The sequence below is a fragment of the Neophocaena asiaeorientalis genome, unplaced genomic scaffold, assembly GCF_003031525.2.
Source record: "Neophocaena asiaeorientalis asiaeorientalis breed wild unplaced genomic scaffold, Neophocaena_asiaeorientalis_V1.1 scaffold876, whole genome shotgun sequence".
Taxonomy (NCBI): domain Eukaryota; kingdom Metazoa; phylum Chordata; class Mammalia; order Artiodactyla; family Phocoenidae; genus Neophocaena; species Neophocaena asiaeorientalis.
Window position 1 is genome coordinate 126,308 of NW_020174254.1, and position 16,871 is coordinate 143,178.

A 16,871-nucleotide genomic window follows, 5' to 3' on the forward strand; every position below is an offset into this window, starting at 1 on the left:
TGCTTTTTTCAATTAATTTATTTGGAGATAATTCTACATCAGAACATATAAAGAATTGTGTCTTTTTTTTTTTTTATTAAGGATTGCATAGTGCGATTATGAAGTTTTTTTATAAATTTATTTTTATTCTTTGGCTGCATTGGGTCTTTGTTGCTGTGCACGGGCTTTTCTCTGGTTGCGGTGAGCGGGGGTTACTCTTCGTTGTGGTACATGGGCTTCTTATTGTGGTGGCTTCTCTTGTTGTGGAGCACGAGCTCTAGGCACGCGGGCTTCAGTAGTTGTGGCATGTGGGTTTCAGCAGTTGTGGCTGGCGGGCTCTAGAGCGCAGGCTCAGTAGTTTGGGCGCACGGGCTTAGCTGCTTCACGGTATGTGGGATCTTCCCCGACCCAGGGCTCAAACCTGCGTCCCCTGCATTGGCAGGTGGATACTTAACCACTGCGCCACCAGGGAAGCCCGATTATGAATTTTAATAGGAAAGTTTTTTCTTTCCTCACCTCAGAAAGAAATCCATGCTTAGCTTAATGCAGAAGGAACCACCAATAGGAGGAATTAAGGTCTCACAGGGAAAGATTTTTATGTGAATCTCTTGGGAGCCTTCCAAACTCCTTCTAGAAATAGGGTTGCCAGACAAAATATAGGACACACAATGAAATTTGAATTTCAGATAAACAATGAATATTTTTTAGTACAAGTATGTGTCATGCAATATTTGGGAAATATATAAAAAATTATTTGTTTATCTGAAATTCAGTGGGTTATACTTATACTAAGCAATGATTCATTATTTATCTGAAATTCAAATTTCACTGGGCATCATACATATATTTTTTATTTATTTTTTAATTTATTTATCCATTCTTGGCTGCATTGCGTCTTTGCTGCTGCGTGCGGGCTTTCTCTAGTTGCAGTGAGTGGGGGCTATTCTTCACTGCGGTGTGCGGTCCTCCCATTGTGGTGGCCTCTCCCACTGAGGATCACGGGTTCCAGGCGTGTGGGCCCCAGCAGTTGTGGCATGCGGGCTCAGCAGCTGCGGCCCACAGACTCCAGAGCGCAGGCTCAGCAGTTGTGGTACACAGGCCCAGTTGCTCCGTGGCATGTGGGATCCTCCTGGACCAGGGCTCGAACCCATGTCCCCTGCATTGGCAGGTGGACTCTCAAGCACTGCGCCACCAGGGAAGCCCATGGGCATCATATGTTTTAATTTGCTAAATCTAGCAAACCTATCTAGAAAGCACTCATCTATGCATTTGTGAATAGAGCTGATTTTAACTCAAAACTCCACAATGATAAATTGGTGTCTGTTAGAGCAGAAAAATATTACTTATTAAATATCATGGTTACAAAGACAACCTCAAACTTCAGACTTCAATATTTCTTTTAATTGCGTCTCATAATCTGCAAGAAACACAATGCTTTCCTCAAGTGTTTGACATAACACTTTGAACTAAGACGGTTTAGCACATTGTCTTCAGTATTAAAAAACTGTAATGTAGTTAAGGTGTATCTCAAATATTATAATCATACACTTGAACCTTGAGCTAAATTAAATTTCAGGGGAATTTTACTTGTATTGCTAACATGACATTTTTTCAAAATGCAGCACTGCTGTCAAAAAAAATTAAATCAGATTGCAATTAAGCCAAGTTAAACGTCTTATTGAAAATTAAACATACACCTTATAAAATTCATACTTTGCTTTCTTAAGAAGTCTTTCGGGGAACTAAAAATCAGTGTATTGTGATTCAGAATGGACCACACTTAATTTGTTTTCCTCAGACACAAATAGATGCACGATCTTCCCTAGTGTCACCCGTTCTGGCTTCTCACTTTATTGATGTGTCTGGGTTTTCTCCCAAGGCATCCTCTACACTAGTCCACTGTCCCTTCTCACTGAAACCCAATAACACCCCAGTGATTTCCATCCAACTTGGAAGCAGTGACTGTTCTGCAGCCCAGAATGTACCTTCTGAAATGAATCTGGAGCTTACAGGTATATGCTTGCCCCTGGTTCGTGTGCCGCTGATGGGAATTTATTCCTCTTCATCTTAATAGATACAGGTTCCCAAGGATCTTGGCAGCTATTGTCGAACTTTGGAAAGCACCACATTTTGAAGAAAAGTAGCCTTTAAAGATTTTTTTTTTTTTGCGGTACGCGGGCCTCTCACTGTTGTGGCCTCTCCCGTTGCGGAGCACAGGCTCCGGACGCACAGGCTCAGCGGCCATGGCTCACGGGCCCAGCCGCTCTGCGGCATGTGGGATCTTCCCGGACCGGGGCACGAACCCGTGTCCCCTGCATCGGCAGGCAGACTCTCAACCACTGCGCCACCAGGGAAGCCCTAAACGATTTTTTATTTATGGTTTTAAACAAAAGTAGTGTGCACCACTTGGCCAGTGACAAAGGGAGGAATGCCCCTGTTCTCTCCATGTCAATGTTTCCTTTTAGCATTAAAACTAGAGGAGTGAATTAATGGCGAGCATGCTTAAGTATTGGGGGGAAACGTAGTGGTGTCTGCAATTTCCTCTAAAATGAATTGAAAAAGTAAATAAGATGGATCAATGGATGGACAGGTCTGTACTAAAGCAAACCGAGCATAATATTAATGGTAGAATCTAGGTGGTGGGTATACAGTTCTTCACTGTAATATTCTTTCAACTTTTTTGTGTGTCTGAAATTTTTCATAATAAAATGTTAAGGAAAAAATTCAAGGAGTGTGAGCTAAAACACTAGAGAGACAGGTACATTTGGATGTGTACTTGTACTATAGGGGAGGAAAAATCATTTCCCTCTTCCCTTCTAGGTTCTTGACTGAAACCCCTCTAAAATAAAATATGGATGAATAGGAGGAAAACAAACAGAAGTTTAATAACACGGACACCTTCTGTGTACATGGGAGAGAGCCAGGAAAACTGAGTAACTCCCTGAAATGGCCCAAGCCACCACCTTCAATACTCTCTCCAGCTAAAGACAAAAGAAAACTTGGGGAACGTGTGGGTTATGGGAGGTGACCAGGAAAAGCACACTAAACAAAGGTGAAGTTGTTATGTGGATTTAAGTCCATACCTTCTCCATTGAGAAGAGTTTCTAGAGGTTTAGTCATCCTCTTCCTGGTACAGAGAGGGAGACACCCTTAGAAATGGAGATTTCCCTTATAAATATGAACGTCTCTTACAAAAAGGGTAACTTCTACTCGGTTTTCAGCACTTTCCCTATGTCTGTTGTTTCCTAAAAAAATCAGCCTAATAATCGTTATGCCAAAAAGGCGTATTTTGAGGTGACAAACTCTGCTCCCCTTCAACACAGAGCCACCTTGGGCCAGCTCCTCTACCTCTTTGTGCCTTGCTTCTTCATCTGTAAAAGCCTACTGCATAGGCTCACAGATTTCAGGAGATAATCTCCATAAAACACTTACCACAGTGCCCAGTTCATGATGTTCAGTAAATATTAGCTGCGATGATGATGATGATGACGGGAAGGCTGATCTATGAGATGCATCAAAGCCTAAAAGGAAGATGAAAATGCATCAGGGAAGGCTTTACAAATAAGGAGACTTGACTTGCTCTTGAAAGATGTGCTAGAAATGCATTAATGGAGAGAGGTTCAGCATAAGCAGTAAATGAAAAAACAAGGCAATGAAAATACAAGAATGAAGGACAGAACACAGAAGCAAGATGCGCAAGGATTCATGAAGGAGGCTGGCCTGGCTAGTGTTTTGGAAAGTAGGACTAGACTCCATTAACTCATTTGAAACTAAAAGTGTTCTGTCATATTCCTTGTAACATTAGACTCAAAGCCTCAAACTAGCTAAGAAAAAAAAAAAGCCCCGAATGTAACTGAGAAACCGCCTTGGTTTTTGAAGCCAAGATATGGGACTTGAATGAGTTCTTCCTTTGTCACTAGTCCTAAGATAAGAAGAAAGAAAATAAAAATTAAGATAACAGAAGAAGAGACAAATGCCGGGTGGAAATCAGTTTCATGATACACAACCAGTCTGAGTACCCAGATTTCCCCATATTTTTATAAGCTCCCCTTAAAAAATTGTTACTTTCATTTCTCTGTACCCTGTTCACCAGCATGTTCCCTCTCCCTCCAACTTTTAGTTACTAGGTTCTAAAACAAGGCGTCCCTTCTTGTCTAGGTCAGAAGGCCCTTTCCTTCTGCAGAGAAGAGTTTTTTTGTTTTTTTTTTTCAAATCTCTGTGATGTCTTGAAATCAATTGGAGGTGGGAAGGGCTGATGGAGATGCCCTTGAGTGCATGACTAATTGGCAGAGAAGTCAAGTAATGCCTTGAAGCTCCATCCTCCCTCTTCCCTGAATAGCTGCCGGCTGGGAATGGCAGGAAATGGCATTGCTGGTCATGCTGCACCAACTCCATGCTGCCTAATTAACCATTCACCATTTAAATCACAATAAACAATTTGGAAATGTAATTTCCATTTGAGGCTAATCCTCTAGAATCCAAATATTGTAATAGATTCTGAAAACAAGATTCCTTTGCTATTAAAAAAATATACAAATTGACTTTCTTGGAACCTTTGGCAACTCAGCATACCTGACTAGATTACTGTATTTGCTGGCCTGTATTACAATGGGAGACTCATCGGCGTTTCTTTTGTGGCCTCTCTAGCAAGGTGCTTATTTACCTTGTAAATATGGAGAACATGACTCTCCTGGGTCTTTGAATACTCAGTTTTATAATGAAGTGCAAAGCTTTATTATTTTTTTTTCTTTGAGGGTTGGTAAACACAACCTTGGGCTTCTTACACAATAGGCCTAAGCAAAAAGAAAAGTATAAAGTATAAATAAATAAATGCTTTCTTCTAGCATATTGAGAGGGCTGTTCTGTATATATGTACATATTTTTTTGGCCTGGATTAACACTAAGATCTAGATAGATCCAGAGAAGGAACAAAGGCTACTATTGTTCCAGAGAATTGAAAAAGAGCTTGGTGCTATAGTGAAAATCCTTTCCAGCAACTGTATCTTTCAAAAAGTCTACACTGCATTACTAAACAGAGGATAGATGGTGGGAACTTACTACATTTTTCCAAGACCATATTGGGACTGAACGGCCCATAGTGATTTGGCTCACTAAGGGGCAGTCTTAGGTTCTAAGGGGGAGCAAAATATGCCACCCCCAAACATCCCTCTTTGACATAAGGATTATCTTGAGCTGGTTATATTTAAGAAACAGCAGACATAAGAAAAGCTCTGAAAACTGATGCTCTCATGTGATTTCTTTTGTGTTATGATTCCTACTCATCCTGTGTGAAACAGAATTTAAGCTACATTAAGCTATGCTAAGTAGTTCAAAATGGAGTCATAGTGGCCAATGTAAACTTTCATATTAGTTGTTTTGAAACGTCCACTGTAGGACTGCGGGTGTCTTTGATAAACTAAGAGTGGCAACTTTAGATGAGAAATTTATTTGGCAACGTACATCACTGGAACAGAGGGAGCAACTGAAAGAGCCAAGACTCCCTCCCCTGGGGTAACTGTTACTCCTTAAAAAGAAACCACTGAGCCCAGTGACTTGAAGGCTCTTCGCTGGAGGACCTGACTCCACACCTGTGACAGTGTTTCAGATGGACACTGCTGGAGGCTCCGTGGGAGCAGAAGGCGACTTCCCACGCTGTTGCCAGATGCCTTCTTCCCAGACTTCTTGGAATGGCTCGTTACCCACTTTTCTACTTTCCCTACTTTCACTAACCTGTGCTGTGTGCTGACTGTGTGCAGTAAACCGCGTGATTTGTGAATTCAATATTGGCCACATTTTGTATATCTCCAATGCTGTGATTCTTCCCTGGCCTTACCGCTGGGCCCTGCGACACACAACTGAGTAGAAGTTACCCTTCTGTTGTGGATACTTACATTTATGAGGGAAACCTCCATTTATAACAGTGCCTCCCTCTCCGTACCTGTTGGGCTGCACCCCGCAGGCCTGCAAGGCCTGTGCTTGCCCAGCTTCAAGACCAAAGAAAGGGCTCAGAGTCAGAGACAGCAACATCAATGGTTTAATGGATGGGGGAGCTTACACGTCTGAAGCAAGGTCCCGGAGCGACACCCCACTGTGTGCGGTGGCTGGATGGCGGGCAGGACGCGGTGGCAGGCTTCCTCCCGGGGCAGGGGGAGGTTACCAGTTATAGGGGGAACTCACGTCAGGTGGGCTCATCAGTTTCCAGGGAAACAAGCCGAGGGGCACGCCCCTCACGGCCCCTTTGATAAGCTATTAGGTGGAAATGTTTGACCTAAAGATTAGAATAATTACTAGCTGGGGCCAGGCAAGTACATAGGAAGGTCAGTCATGTGAGTGGGGTGTAGGTGAAGCAGGCACTGGTGCAGCAAAGGATGTACAGAGAACAAGAGAACAGCCATCTTGAGCAGCCTGACCATACAGTCATGACTAAATCTGATTTAGTCGTGAGTTTCTAGAGATTTAGTCATGACTAAATCTCTCGAAACTCTTATCAATGGAGGAGGTTCTGCTCTATGTGCAACCCAGGCCAAGACACTTGGCAGGGGCCCCTGGTGACCTAAACTTTGGGAGTCTTCATTTGGCATTTCTTTCCAAAGCATTACATGTCCTTACTGGCCTGTCTTGCTTTGTCCATTTTAGAGCTAACTGGGGTTATGTAATTCAATATATTTTTCTATATTGAAAATAAGGAGAGCTAGTTTAAGCATAAGGTAATCACCAAAAGACAAACTTGAACATTTTTTCAGTAAACTCTATGGCCGAGCTGGAAGAAATGAACTAATTGTGATTTGTACACAGGCATAAAGCCCCTAATTTGCATACACACATGAGTATGTAATTATACACATACATACATGGCTGTGAATTCAAAGGGTAACATGTATCACAATGTTAGAATATAGTCACTGCAGGCAGTCAAAGGATAATAAAGTAGCGTGAAGAACCAGAAACCAGAGAGACAGGTAAATAAAAAATGCATTCATATTCATTTTAAAGAGGCTACTTGTGTGAATGGGGATAATATATTGAGAGAAGCTTAATTAACTAAGGCTTTGAAGTAGCAGAGATACTTAATGAACGTTTTGGCATACTCAGAGTTGATTGAGGAAACCTCCTCTCCTGAAAATTCCTTGGAAAATCATAGTGTATCCTTAACTGTAAATGAAATACCAATGGAAAGAATCATGTAGTGATAGAGATTCTCAGTGCAGTTTATTGAGTAACAGCCATGTGGGGGCTCTGGAAGAAATATGATCTCTTTTTGACAAAACATATATTTTGTCATTTCCAAAAAACTCTGAAAATGGGGGTTCTTGCCCTCAGTCTACTTCAACCTTAATGGAAGAGATGAGATGGGTAAATAGTCAACCAAAATAATGCAGCAATCATTACATTTAATTTGAAATCATTTACGCTAATTACAAAAGTGGGTTTGAGACAGTAACTAAGAAAAAAACTGGTTAGATGATAAGAGTGTTGGTAAATTCCCATGTGAATGATACTAAGCTTGAGTAACATTAGGGGAAAGATTCCTGGAAAACAAAGTAGATGTGATGTGTTTTTGAATTTTATATCTTCTTACATAGATTGGTAAATAAGAGCAAGACCTTTTGTTTTCTTAATAACCAGAGGAAAAAAACAGAACTACATGCCCAATAATATTGGGTCCTATCATGAAGGCCCAATAGTCATCATTGTTTAAATATTTCTCCCAGTTTGAAATCCTATAGTGGTTCTGCATTACATTCAGGATGAAATGTGGATATCTGGCATGACATACAGTGCCATGGGTGATAGGACCCTGCCTATCCTTCCTTCATTTCCTCCCTTAACATTTAATGTTCCCCAAGGGCACCATGTTGTCGCACTAGTTTGTCTCACTTGCTCTGACATGGCTTGTCCTCCTGCCTGGAATCTTTTGTGCTCTTTCTTCTCTTCATGAACTCTTTTTCATCTTTCAAGAGTCATCTCACCCTTCAGATCTTGATGATTTTGGTTTTGAATTTTCTACTGAACTGTTTATTTTTCTTTCGATCCTTTTTTTAAAATGAATTATTTTTCATTTCCAAGGGGTTGGATGCTTTTATTTGTTTTTTTTGTTTTTTGTTTTTGTTTTTTTTGCAATACGTGGGCCTCTCACTGTTGTGGCCTCTCCCGTTGTGGAGCACAGTCTCCGGACACGCAGGCTCAGCAGCCGTGGCTCACAGGCCCAGCCACTCCGCGGCATGTGGGATCTTCCCGGACCGGGGCACAAACCCGTGTCCCCTGCATCGGCAGGCAGACTCTCAACCACTGTGCCACCAGGGAAGCCCCTTTTGATTTATTTGAACTTACACTATTGATTTCTGGTTGTCAAACTTATATTCAAATAAAGATGACCTTCTTGTGATTAGTCTTGTTATTTCTTTTTAATTTTGAAACTGCCTACAGAATGAGAATACCTTAAAAGAACTGTCATAAATTATGCACTTACTAAAGTTGTAATTTAGAGCAATATTCTCAAGCCCAAAAATCTTCGAGTCATTCCTGACTCTTCTTTTTTTCCCTTGTACCCTGCATAACTGATACCTCTGGAATCCTGTTGTTTTGACTTTCAAGATATATCCAGAATCCAACTACTTCTGTCACCTCTACCTGTGTCTAATCCTACATCAGGCCTTACCTAGATCCTGTGGTAGCCTCCCAACCAGGCTTTCTGTTCTTGGTGTTGCCCCCTGCATAGAGTCAGTCTCTTCCTCAAGCACTATCTGTGAATTAGTTAGATGGTAAGCCATCCCTGGACCCCACGTCTCCCATCTCATACACCATCAAAGCCCAATCCCTTAAAACTCCTCTCCCCCAACCCCCCTTCAGTGGCACCCCTTCCCACTCTGTCAGCTCTCGTGGCCCCTGAAACACTGGAGATGGGCTCCTGCCCAATTCTCTTGGTCTGGAAGGATTTCCCTGATATCCTTAAGAATAGCTCCTTCACCTCCTTCAGGTCTTTGCTCAAATGCTATCTTCTCACTGAAGACTTTTCTGACCTCTTTTTAATGCAGATGCAGTCCCTCAAACACACACCAAACTGCTCTCTCAACCCTTTTCTGTCTTATTTTTCTCCATTTTTCTTATCACTGTCTTACATGCAAAATATAGTACTTATTCATTTGCTTATTGCTGGCTGTCCCACTTTGGAACATATGCCCCATCCGGGCAGAGGATTCTGTCCCTTCTGGTCACTGCTGTATCTCCTGCCATGAGAATAGTGCCTGGTATGTCAGAGGTACTCAAAAATACTTGTTGAATAATGGAGTGAAAAACAAACATATGAAAGAATAAATAACTCCAGTGACATGACGGCACTTCCACAATACAAAGTTAAGTCAAAAATTGGGCTTTACAATTTTATTTTTAAAAAAATATTATTTCGAAATTTGTAGTATAAGCCCAATTTTGTTTACTGCATATGCATGGAAAAAGGCTAGAAGGAAAAAAGTTAATAGTCATTATCTCAAAGTGGGGCATTCTTTTGAGTATTTTCAGAATTTCCTACAATGAGTAACTTCACAGTCAAGAAAAAAAATCAAATCCTATTTAAAGGGCTTCCCTGGTGGCGCAGTGGTTGAGAGTCCGCCTGCCGATGCAGGGGACATGGGTTCGTGTCCCGGTCTGGGAAGATCCCACATGCCGCGGAGCAGCTGGGCCTGTGAGCCGTGGCCGCTGAGCCTGCATGTCCGGAGCCTGTGCTCCGCAACGGAAGAGGCCACAACAGTGAGAGGCCCGTGTACCGCAAAAAAAAAAAAATGCTATTTAAAAAAAATTGATGATAGCAAAAAGTAGCTGCCAAACAATTTCTTCTTACCTTCATGATACTGAATGATGGACTGGGCTGTCTTAATAGCCCTGTGTCTTCTCCATTCCTCCCTCCTTCACTCTGTCCAGTAGTTTGGCCAAAAACCTCCAATCATTGGTCATTTTGATGCTACAGAGTCCATGTACTAAGGGAGTCATTTGTCTAGTTTTGAGAGAATCCTGTTGAAAAAACAGTTTGAATGATTCTTTTGAAGATCAGTTTTACTCCCACTGTATATTATGAATTTACATTTGTTTTTAGGCTCTAAAACAGTATTAGATGTCTGCTTGGCTCATTCTTGAGAAATTTAGTGCAAAATTGGAGGTTGGTTCTTAGAATTACAATATTTTGTAGGAGAGGAAAAATAATTTTTCCTCTACTCTTCTAGGTTCTTGGCTGAGAGCCCCTGTAATAAAAGACAGATTAACAGGAGAAAAACAAACAGAAGTTTAATAACATGTATACCTCTTGTATACAGGGGAGAGACCCAGGAAGACTAACTCCCCGAAATGGCCCAAGTCACCACCTTAAATACTATTTCCAGCTAAAGACAAAAGAAGACTTTGTGGGGGTGGGGGAAGTTGTGGGAGGCAACCAGGAGAAGCACAGTAAACAAGGACAGGGTTGTCTTCAAATTTAATTCCCTGCCTTCTCCATTGAGAAGAGTTTCTAGAGATTTAGAACCATCCTTCTCTTCCTGGTACAGAGAGGGAGACACCCTTATAAATGGAGATTTTTTTTATAACTGTAAATGTAAATGTCTCTTCAAAAAGGGTAACTTCTACTACTCATATTTCAGAGCTTTTCCTATGTCTGCTGTTTCTTAAAAAAATAACCAGCTCAAAATAATCCTTATGCCAAAGAGGCATATCTTGGAGTAGCAAATTCTTCTCTACTTCAATTATTTTCTTTTGCATTTGTATTCTCCTAACGTGGACTAAATGTACACATGCAAGAAATGTGGATATGTTAGGTGCTCAACACAAGACATAACCTTTTTCTCTTTCTACCTGATTCTTTTCCTCGAATAACAGAAAAAGACAAACAAGCAAACCAAAAACAAAAAGAGAAAGCTGGCATTTGGCAGTTTTATTAAAAAAAAAAAAAATCCCATAAATCACTTTGATTGGCAGGTTCTTTGTTTTTGTTTTGTTTTTGTGTGTGCTGTTGTTGATATAGCATAGGCTGTCAGTTAGGAAGACCTTTAATTTTAGATCACTGATTCTCAGGTGTGGATTATTTGGCCCCTAAGGGACATTAGGCAACCTCTGGAGATATTTTTGACTTTGATAACTAGGGGCCAGGATTGTTATTGGCCTCTAGTGAGTAGAGACATCTAAACATCCTACAGAGCTCAGGCCAGCACCTACAACAAAGAATTATCTGGCCCCAAATATCAGTAGTGCCAACGTTGAAAAACTTACAATCTAGAGAATGGATTAAAGCAAACACAGAAAGGATTGGCAATCCCATAAATCACTTTGATTGGCAGGTTCTTTGTTTTTGTTTTGTTTTTGTGTGTGCTGTTGTTGATATAGCATAGGCTGTCAGTTAGGAAGACCTTTAATTTTAGATCACTGATTCTCAGGTGTGGATTATTTGGCCCCTAAGGGACATTAGGCAACCTCTGGAGATATTTTTGACTTTGATAACTAGGGGCCAGGATTGTTATTGGCCTCTAGTGAGTAGAGACATCTAAACATCCTACAGAGCTCAGGCCAGCACCTACAACAAAGAATTATCTGGCCCCAAATATCAGTAGTGCCAACGTTGAAAAACTTACAATCTAGAGAATGGATTAAAGCAAACACAGAAAGGATTGGCCACTCAAGACATGTCCTATTCTTTTTTTTAATAAATTTATTTATTTATTTATTTTTGGCTGCGTTGGGTCTTTGCTGCTGCACGTGGGCTTTCTACAGTTGTGGTGTGTGGGCTTCTCATTGCAGTGGCTTCTCTTGCTGTGGAGCACGGGCTCTAGGCGTGCGGGCTTCAGTAGTTGTGGCACGCAGGCTCAGTAGTTGTGGCTTGCAGGCTCTAGAGCACAGGCTCAGTAGCTGTGACACACGGGCTTAGCTGCTCTGCGGCATGTGGGATCTTCGTGGACCAGGGATCGAACCTGTGTCCCCTGCATTGGCAGGAGGATTCTTAACTACTGTGCCACCAGGAAAGTCCCGAGATGTCCTATTCTTTAAGCCACTTTCTGAGCCAGCAATCTCATCCTTGTTTTAGCTTGTTTACTTTCTTGCTTAGTGGTTTAAAGTTTTTGATCACCTCCCAGCTGGGTGTTATAGCTTTGGTACAAAGAGGAAACCCTCAGCTCTAACCCCTGGGCTCAGTTCCATCCAGCAAGAGAAGCTGAATAAACACTTTGTTAACCGAGGGGTTCAGTTTGGCTGGTGGAATTACTTATCACACTGCAATATCATCTCACACATGGATAACTCTTGAGCGTCTGAGCTGTACTGGAGGCTGAGAAAAGCTGCTGATGATCTGAGCAAATGCCTACAGAAGTAAAGATCAATCAATACAGCTATTTAGGCCAGCTCTGCACGGCTTGTCCCTGAGACAAATGGAGATGGGTGTCAAAGGCATTTTAGGAGGCGGCACTTGGGAAGGGGTAACCTAGGCATGTAGGGCAGCCCCAGGAGGCAGAGGCTGGACCTCTCTCTGCCTCACTTTTTTCATCCATCCAGGGTCTCTCCCTTTCTTTTTGTCTCCACCAGCCCCATCCTAGTGTTTTTCAATTTGTGACAATAAGGCTACAATGAGTTTTAAAGAGCAGTTGCAATAGTTATTAAGTGACATCGAAGACTCTTTGTTTTTGCCTTCTCTATTCATTTTTTCAATCCCTGTGTTTATTTTCATGGTATGTTAGGAAACAACAGCGTTCTAAGTTTATAGGCTTACTTTTCAAATCAAAGTTACATTTTGAAACCTAAATATCCCAGGTCACTCCAGACTCTGAGGAAGTCTGCAGTCACATTGACAGTAATATCCCCCAATTTTTTGCTCCTCCCAGCCCTTCTGTCTTTTTCAAAGGCTCTCCATGTTGTTATGTGGGAGGATTTCCTGCAACAGTGTTTTACAAATCTGACCCTGATTGGCTCTGGCTCCACCATGGCTATCTGTGCCCGTTGCAGCCACTCTGGTCCTTACATGCCTCTGTGGCTTCTCAGCTGGGTGTAACTGCTACTGCCTGGTCTGCATTACCTGCTGCTGTGGGTTCCCAGCACTGAAGTGATGTGAATGTCTTCTCCATCTCTCTCCATTAAATTGGATAAGGAACAGCCCAGTCTTATAAACTCATCAACACAACTCTCTCTTTTGGCTTACATACCCAATTTCCCTCTCCAGTGAGGTACAAAAGTAGCCTGTCTGGCTGGTGTGTGTTTGGGTAGGAGTGTATGGGGAGAAAGGAATAGGGAAAGTTATCCCTTCTTTATCTCTCCACTCACTTTTCCTCTACTCTTCCAGGGGTCACTGTATCATAACACCTTAGCAAAAAAAAAAAAAAAAAAAAGGAAAAATAAGTACCATCCCCAGAGCATATTAACTCATAGAAAGAGATACTTTGTAGCCAAGCAGCAATCGTCTAAATATTCTTGCTAATAGGACAGGCACACTACAAAACTCCTAGACGTACAGTTTACACTGTAGTTTATGCAAATGGCATCCTAAGGTTGAATTCTAGGAATATATATCCTGATTGGACTTTGTGACCCTTTAGTTATAATTTAACTATAATCCTAACCGATGTGTCAAATAGCTCTAGCATATTGCTAGTTTTTTTTTTTTTCATATTGCTAGTTTTTATGCTTTATATGTTGAATACTCTTCCAAGTATATATACTTTGAAGAATAGAATGTGGTTTTTTTAAATTAATTAATTGATTGATTTTTGGCTGCGTTGGGTCTTCATTGCTGTGCGTGGGCTTTCTCTAGTTGTGGTGAGTGGGGGCTACTCGTTGCAGCGTGCGGGCTTCTCACTGCGGTGGCTTCTATTGTTGCAGAGCACGGGCTCTAGACATGCGAGCTTCAGTAGCTGTGGCACGTGGGCTCAGTAGTTGTGGCAGGTGGGCTCGTAGTTGTGGCTCACGGGCTCTAGAGCGCAGGCGCAGTAGTTGTGGCGCAAAGGCTTAGTTGCTCCGCGGCATGTAAGATCTTCCCGGACCAGGGATTGAACCCGTGTCCCCTGCATTGGCAGGCAGATTCTTAACCACTGCGCCACCAGGGAAGTCCCGAACATGTGGTTTTGATATGATCAGCCTTATGGACAACTACATGATCTGCTGACAACCCACAGCTTGATTTCACCTTCTCAAGCCCCCAGCACCAGACTCAGTCTGGGGCTTGGCAGTGTAATGTTTGCTATGCCTACATCTCAGTTAGAATTGACAAATAGAAATTGAAATAACATGTCAGGAGACTGTTGAAAGGTGTCATATTTCTGGCTGGGTTTTCCATTTGAAGCCTATACAATGATAGAAGTGGGAACTCAGAGGTGGGAAAAGAAGAAATTTGGAATCTCCACAAAAATGTCAATCAACTAGATATCTTGACAGATTGACATATTACCTTGAATGAAAGCATCACTGATGGATGTTCTAACATTGAATTGAGTTCCCTGACCACAGTCTAACCTCATTTTCGGTGCTAGATGACTTACTAAAATTTGTTGCGTCAAAAAACATTTGTAGTCTGGATCATGTTTTATTACTGACTTAAGCATATCTACACAAAAAATGTATTTCAGAAAATGAAAGAAGAAAAATCCATAGAGGCATCTCAGCATTTCAATGAAGGATATTTTCCTTTAGCTGGTAGAGGGCTATGTCAATCACTTGAACTTTTAATCCAACACAGTATATGTGGTAGTCCTTTAAAAGTATTCATGTATTCAAAGTTTGCCGCGTTCTTCACTCCTGTGTTAACCTTAAGTTATCCATCACTTTAAAGTCTCTGGAGTATGTAATACGTCACACTGACCATGCCACTTTTTTTCTGATGTACAGCTTATCACAAAAGCCAATAAAGCCTTTTAGAGATTTTATTTCCTATTTCATTTAATAGCAATAGGCTGAACCTTTACTTTCAGTTCCCCAATCCCACCCATGCTCTGTCTCATGCTCTTCCCTCTGCTTGGACCACTCCTCTACCCCATCCCCACCCATCACCCCACCAGGTGCTGGGCTAACTTTCCCTGAGAAGTCTTCCTTGATTCTTTACCGTTGGGTTGGGAACCTCTCCTGTGGTTCCAAAGCATCCTGGAGGAAACCTTTTGGTAGTGCCATTGACACTAATTTGTAATTAGTTTCTTTCCTTTCTGAATCCCAAATAGATTCCAAGCTTCCTGAGAGTAGGGGCATCAAGTATCATTCACTGCTGTCTGCCCAGCTCTAGCCTGGTGTTGGAAGCATATGAGTCACTCAATAAATATTTGTTGTTTGATGACTTAAATAATGGATTGGCCAGCTATCCAGACCTATTTTTTTTATACTTAATGCTGAATTGCCAACTGAAAATGGAGCTCCTTAATTCTGTTTTCCTTATCAAGTGGATATTTGAGAAATGTATCAGATGAACAGGGGTGTAGAACGATGTCTTTTAGTTTGCCTTGTATCAGTAGGACATGGTCCTCAAGCCTGCTTTATTCAAAACAACACATGCTTAAATTGAATCACTCTCTTGATCTTGAACCTACAAATACATGGCAACTGTGCTCAAGTTATGTGTAGAACAATATGAGCATGTATTTGAATTTTTTGTTAACCCTAGAGCTCATATCAAGAGATACTTGAGGGCTTCCCTGGTGGTGCAGTGGTTAAGAATCCGTCTGCCAATGCAGGGGACATGGGTTCGAGCCCTGGTCCGGGAAGATCCCACATGCAGTGGAGCCACTAAGTCCATGCACCACAACTACTGAGCCTGCACTCTAGAGCCCATGAGCCACAACTACTGAGCCCGCATGCCACAACTACTGAAGCCCACGTGCCTAGAGCCCATGCTCCACAACACGAGAAGCCACTGCAACGAGAAACCCGCGTACCGCTTCAAAGAGTAGCTCCCGCTCGCCGCAACTAGAGAAAGCCCGTGCGCAGCAACGAAGACCCAACACAGCCAAAAATAAATAAATAAATAAATTTATAAAAAAGAAAAAAGAGAGAGACACTTGAAGTCTCTTATGAATAGAAAACATGTTAATAAGAGTATACTTACTAAAATTTTCTCTTTCCATTTTATCAAGTATATACCTGAATTATGACCAATTTAATCTCTTGTGGTAAGTAAATGAATCATTTTGGCTGTGACAGAGCACTAATAGTTTTACCATCTTGGCTAATTTTTGGTATTCTGGCTTCTTAATTGTATAATAAAATCATCATTGCACTGTGACTCAACCATTTAAATTGAAAAAAATTAAACCAACGTTCTTAGGGTAATGCTGTTTAAAAATGAAAGATGGCCTGACATTAATTAGAGGAAAAAATCTGACTTTAAGGAACCAAGAGAGAAAAAGAAATTCTTTTAAAATTCAATTCGTTACTCTCAGAAACAAAATGGATTTCCTTTTAATGTGTTGGAATAAAAATGGAGTTTTTTCTAAAATCGTGACAAGTTTTATCTATGGGTATGAAATTTCAAATAGAAAGAGTGATAGCAAGAGAACGGTCTTTAACCAGTAATGTGGAGATAAATGATTTCCTAAGGCTATGGGGACATAGAAAATGAAGCATTTTTGAACATGCTTAGGTTTGAAACTCAGGAAGCCTGAGGACAGTAGTTCCCAGAATTTTTGTCATAGAGGGTATTTTTTAATAGTAAAAATTTCATGGATTCTTTAATAGTTATATTTCTAATGCTTGTTGCTTAAATAAACCACAATAAGAAAGTTAGGATGATGTCAAAAATTACTTGAAAATCATGTGTATTTAATTAATAACAAAGCACCTTTAATGCATTTGAAAAACAGTGGTTTAAAAATGTTTGAGGGCTTCTCTGGTGGCGCAGTGGTTGAGAGTCCGCCTGCCAATGCGGAGGACACGGGTTCGTGCCCCGGCCC